Genomic DNA, 6,860 nt, shown 5'->3' on the forward strand with positions numbered 1-6,860 from the left:
GCGACAAAACACCACAGGTAACTATGATTTAAAGCCTATATATATGTAGGCGAGTTTCTGTTGTTAAGTGATTAGTTGGTCCATCTATTCTGCTTGATTTGGCTATGGTACCATAGGTCCCCCACCCCATGAATATTGTAATTGAATTGAAAATAGTTCACTCGAGGATGGTATTGATTCAAAAAATATGTGCCATTATATACCCTGATACAAGCCCTATACTTCACATCAAAAATTATGGCGGGTTTGTTAGTCTGAAAGGTGGTATAGAAAAATGCAAATGTCGATCCAAATTTACTTTACACCCCCTAAAACGTTAATTATTCGTCACAGACCCCATAACTCTCGCACGTCGAATTTTTGTGCATGTGGGGAAAGATTCTGCCAGCATGTAACTGTAGACAAATTCACGGAGTGTAATCATGGAATTATCATGGAGAATTTTTCAAGTATTTTCGGTCCCAGTGATCCATCGGTACCACATCTCCCCTACTGTACAAGTCTTGTTTGCGTCTACATATCAGGAAAATTCATACAGTGTTGTGATGAAATACTTTCACTAGAATCGGCGAGGCACACCATTCTGAGAATGAATAGCTCAACAAGCTCATACTCTTATTGGATCAGTACCTCTACATCACCGAGGCTCGATATAGGATTGATATGCCACACTGTTCTATCTCACCGTAGTGATTCGAAATCGGTATTCATTCAGCCTTCGGGCTGGTGTGGGACAAGGTACCTGCAAATTGTACAATGTACATGTCCAAAGACATGCCTGATGTCTTGCGGTTATATGCATGTAAGAAGGAGAGGTCAGGATGCGCCTTGTTACTTTTGGCATGCTAGTTCGTATCAAGTGGTTCGTACGATCGGTCCAAGTCATGGAAAGCCTTAATTACAGGGTAAGGATAAGTCAGTCGATACTTCAACATGACTTAAATCTTTGATGTTGACAATACGGACTTATATAACTATTTTGTTTAGCAATATTCATTTATTGATAGGAAACTGAAGTAAATTTAAGAGATTAACGACAATAGCTACAACGTTTTGTCCGGATTCCATCTCTTCATCCTTTTCTCTGATGCGTCTTGCGATGTAAAGCTCAAAGCTTCCGGAAATGTACATTTCACTTCACCTAAGATTGCTGCAGCATTAGACATCATCATTAGATAGTTCGATAGTCCGAAACGATTTACATCACTAGCGATTGAGAAATCCGTTGTAGTATACGGGAGCCGCTGATGCCTGTAATCAAGGTAGTGTCGCACGGGTATCAATCCAGTGTAGCAGCCCTCGTGCGCCCCCTATTCGGGTCCGCTTTCGGTCATGCTCTGTCTATTCGGGAAGAGCATGAGCTGGTTTGGTCTCTTTGGGTTGCGTGGGCCGTGTTGGGCGGTCGACGGTATTTGTGGTCGGATACTTGGTTCTGGGATCTGTATCGTCTGTCGGGTTGCGGTGTATTTTGTGTGCTGAATAAACCTCCATACTGGACAAAGGCCTCTACATTGGCGAGCACGCCTGGAGCAGTATGGAGAATTCGTCGCAGTCTATCAACTCGCGGGTCTGGCTAGTTAGTGAAGTCAGAAGATTGGAGAGAGAAATTGAAGCACAACAGTTGGTTATGCTGGAGGCCGAAATTGATTGTCTGCAACGACGATTTGAGGACATGGAAAGTACATGGATTTCTCGAATCGACGGTACGTCTGCAAACTGCGTGAAAGCTATGGAAGAGATCGTTCAACGCAAGTTTCAGACATCTGAGGATAGAATGATTTCGGTGCTCAAGGCAATACTACAAGGTGACGATGCTGGTTCTGAAATTGTTATGGGCGTTGAAGGTTCCGGTGCTTCTATCGGTGAAGGTGTTGGAATCGGGAAAGTGTCCAGCAGTGGTGTACCGGTACTTGTCTCGTGCTCAGATACTACATCCTCCGTCGCCTTGCCAGAGAATTGCAGTGTAGCAGCTGAAGTCATTTTGGGTGACGATCCTGTGCTTGAATATGAAGTGGAAGTCTCGACTGAGGATTCAGATTTCATCGTGCAGCTGCCATGTAAGCGACGTGATGAAGAACGATCAGAAAGCGGCTGGAGAGACAAGCCTAATAACCGGGAGAAGATTCCGAATGACACAGGATTTATTGCGGCAATCGCGGGAAGCTTGTTGGAACTGAATTCGAATGGATACGTTTCACCTGTCTCAGATCTTCCGAATTGGCTGAAGTCGTACATCTACTATGGGGAATTTGGGAACCGCCGTGTGAATGATAGTATGGACTGACGACTGGAAATTGCATATGTTTTATTGTGATTACTGTACCTTGATTGTTCATGTTGATATTTGATTGCTATTTTGTGAATTAGTGAGAGTACTGTCTATAGTATCTCTCAGAATTAGAGGAGGGTGATGTAGCAGCCCTCGTGCGCCCCCTATTCGGGTCCGCTTTCGGTCATGCTCTGTCTATTCGGGAAGAGCATGAGCTGGTTTGGTCTCTTTGGGTTGCGTCGGCCGTGTTGGGCGGTCGACGGTATTTGTGGTCGGATACTTGGTTCTGGGATCTGTATCGTCTGTCGGGTTGCGGTGTATTTTGTGTGCTGAATAAACCTCCATACTGGACAAAGGCCTCTACACCAGCTACAAAATTAACTGGTTAAGATACACTCGTAGTGAAAGCAATGTCGTTATCCAGTGAATTAGACAGATACCTTCGCCTCAGTTAATGGCAGTTGTTACCACTCAACTCGCTGAATTTGTGAGGTTATCATGCAATCTAGTGTGTGATGGATTACAATGCGAATGAACTTGTAGTTTCTAATTTGATTTGAACACTGCGTCATCTACTCACGACTGGCAATTTGTCTAATAACTTATTGACTATTTATAGCATATTATAGTATAGGCAGGCAGGCTATAGTTCAGTGGTCAGTTCAGGGGTCGGGAACTTATGGCTCGCGAGCCATATATGGCTCTTTTGGGTATAAGATATAGCTCTTTGACAAATTTTTAGTTTTTCACTTAATTCGTCAATATTGCAGCAACTATAAGTTAATTATCATAGCGGCCAGAATAATTCTCGTGGCAGCATAAACAATACGTCTTCCAGAGGTCAAGATAGTGGGGTATCCATGGTTAGGCACGCATATCCCCTTTTTCAAAATCCTCAAATTTAAATTGCTGTCGCGCCCTAACATCACTCGCGAATTTGATCTACCCGACACCGCGCGCCTCGAAATCTCGGACTGCATGATACCTTGATTGATCAAAGAGAAAAGCAGATATTGAGACGCATTTATGGCAATGCAGTTTTCGAATACACATTTGCTTCCTGAAATAAACGCCCAATTCAAATTAGAAACAATGCCATAGCGATCCATGTTCTAGATTGGTAAGTAATAGCTTTCTAGTACCGTCGTTAAAATGTAGGTGTGTATCGCAAGGTTATGTTACGCCGAATAGTTGAGAGATGGATCAATATTTATATATTCGAAAGCATCTGACGGGGAGGTGCGAAGCTGCGGTCAGCTGAATTTTTTTTCGCGCGACGGGCGATTTACATCCAGTTCAGTTTTTGCTGTGTATTATTCTAAATTGCAAACTTCAGAATTCTCCCATTGACAGTCATAACCTTCCATGCCATCAACTATCCGCTGGGATTGCCAGCATTCTATTTGCATTTTGTGATATGACAATAGGGCGCGCGAAACTTTTCACTATCATACTGGGGTCGTTTGGTAACCACTGTTTTAAGCTATTTACGATGAGTTGCGCTATCACAGGTGGAGGCTTGACCCGTCTGTGCGTAACCTGTACCTTAGCTCTCCTTTCGGGCTTTATTTTCGAACCATATATATGAATATTTCGTGATTTTGTAAATAAAAATGTTCAAAATCTTGTCATTCATAAACACCGATAGAAAGTATCAATAATCATTGAAGGTTTCAAGGTATGAAATGCCGTGGTGACTAGGTTTGGTTCCACCTACGCATGTGAGTAGAGAAGATATGGCGCACACCCCCAATTCCATCTATTATTGCTACCATTACGTCACAATTGAAAATTCTTGACGTAACAGTTGATTGACATGGCTCTTTGGGAGTTACATTTGAAAATATTGTGGCAATAGGGCTCTTCGGTCGAAAAAGGTTCCCGACCCCTGCTATAGTTGATGCTATTCTCTTTGGATGGATTCCGCAAACCGTGAGCAACTGAGCAACCAACATTGATTGTATTGTGATTATATTGCCAAAATAGCCCGTGTTCGATCACGCGCGTAACCAAAACAAAAAAATATTCGGACGGACTCAAGTTGAATTCAACGATTACTGCTACATTCCGGCCCAGTGTACAAAATGGCAATGTCTAATAGTCCTGGTTTTCCTATTTTTACATCAATCACGACAACATAACGCTAACTAATGATATAGCGATGTATAATTGACTTGCATTGCGCGTAGATGGTAAATGGTTATGTAGTCAGGATTGACAGCATATAGAAAGTGTTGCTTTCAGTATTGATAGCTAAGGCTTCCCCAGGGATATCTAGAACTCTATATATCCCTGGGTTTACATTAGGTTTTCACGACGTTTACTTCACATAACCTTTACCTTAGTTATCTGTAGCTTGTGTGTTGTGAAAAACGGTCGCGCGCGCCAACCTGCGGAAATCGGTAGGGATAGGTTGATCGCATGCTGTGAAGAGCTATAACTGAAGATGCCTTAAATATGGTAAAACGTCGCGTAAATCTGCATCTTCTGTGATAATTATCAAAGAAAGCTATACTGTATCCTACTTTATATAATATGACGAATGTACACATTGTACAGTTTCAATTTTACCTTGCCGTCACCCATAACAAACATGAGTAATCAGGGTTACCATACGTCCTCCTTTAGGAGGCGTTGTCCACCTTTTTCGGGTTTTTGAAAATGTCGTCCGAGGACGCCTAAATGTACTCCTGTTTTTAGATTTTGTCCTCTTTTTGGAGAATTTTGGTTAAATATAGGGTGAAATTCGACTGAGATACAGTACACCAGCACTGAAGTAACGCTCCGGCGGCAATTTCGGGAGCTGAGCCGGCAGGTTGACTTTTTTTTTCATAGTCAACCAACCACAAAGTCAGGAAAAATTTACCATTTCTTCCGAATTTTACTCCCCAATTCTAAGTCTGCAAATGCAGAAAAAGTTTCCTCCTTTCCCGATTCCAAAGTATGGTAACGCTACGTTAATGCATTGGAACATTGTGTCTTTGACGACGTTCGGCCGATTTCAGATAAATCCTTGTTACGTTTACTGTCAGTTAAGATATTTGACTGCAACTCTCTGCGCAGAGTTTGACAACTCGGCAATTTTCGGCTTTTACGAATTATAATAGAATGAAAGTCATAGCTACACGGTTTTTTTCGATACATACAGCAAAATTCAGGTTCATATCAAAACAGAGTTCGTTCTTATTAGCATAAGAATGGTAATTGTCTGCTTACCAAGCTTTGGCTCGTTTTGCACTGTGCAGTTCATCTGTGCAGCATTTCCACAAAAACCAGATTATATTAAAACTAAAATTAGAGGGTATAAAAACATTTCAAAAATTAGGATATAATAACCAGCGTTTAGCTCTACTTAGTCTAATTATAAGACTAGAGTTATAAAATTGTCTGATTCTGTCTCTATGAGACTATATAGTATCCAGTTATAAACTCGGATAAATACATGAATTTGGTTGCAAGCCAACATTTCCACTCGTAGTGCGAGGCTCTATGCTGAAGATATACGCAACACGCGTAAGGGCTACGCCACGTATGATCATTAGGGCAAGTTTTATCAACTTTTGGAACTTTCTTCTACAGCTTCCGGCAGCTTCCTAGACACTCGGAAGTTTATAGTATGTTGTTCTAACCTAAGCTGTTTGGAGGAATCTTATATTGCAACTATTGGCAACGTTTCTTCATTTTTTTCATGCAACTTTTTGCAACTCTTTTTGATTTTCATGCAACTTTTTGCAAGCTGTTTCGATTTTTTATGCAACCAACTTTTTCTGCAAATATTTGGCACTAAATGTAAATAGATCGCTTGATTATTTAACTGTCGTTTAAATTGGAGGTCCTGTCTGATTTGACGTACATTCAGGCTAAGACCGCTGAAAATTATATTTTCAATGGGTCTATGTTTTCAGGCTATTGATTTTGTTGAAGTGGCCTACATTGAGTTTTGCTACAGTGACTTGGATACGGAACGATTCGAGTATCTCATATACCCTAATAATTGTAAGGAACTTGTCCATAAATTCAACTTCTTGGTGCAACTTTTGTGAAAATTAAATTCAACTTTTTACTGCAACTTTTGTGAAAAATAAGTGCAACTTTCCACGGATTTGACTGCAACAAAAACTTGCCTTTATGATCACTGATTACATGCATGATGTGCTTTAATTAGAAGTCGTCGGTTCAGTCATTAAACAACAGACGATTTTTGGTCAAAAGCAGCCAATGATGCACTTTGACGTTTACCGTATCGAATCGATTGATATTAAGAAATAGGGCCATAATGAATGATAGAAGCCGATCGAATGCCGTAATTGAAGTCCACAGGGCCGCAGATTTCCATTTCATTTCATTACCCGCCCGCATATTTACCGCGACTGAATAATAATTCAGAATTAACGTTTTGCATCAATAATTGATACGCTTGTTATTACTCATATTTTTTTTGTAACTCGGAATGATGCACCTAAATGGTTTAGCTGAGTGCGCATACAATAAGCGCAACGTTTATTTCGATGTCTGCGTGTGGGAATGGCGGTATGGATGATTTTGGATAATTTATATTATGTTTATAATATTCCGCCGTTAAGCTCAGATG

The sequence above is a fragment of the Botryllus schlosseri genome, chromosome 13 (genome assembly GCF_051294905.1).
Source record: "Botryllus schlosseri isolate E-star chromosome 13, Bs_hap1, whole genome shotgun sequence".
In the NCBI taxonomy this organism is placed as follows: domain Eukaryota; kingdom Metazoa; phylum Chordata; class Ascidiacea; order Stolidobranchia; family Styelidae; genus Botryllus; species Botryllus schlosseri.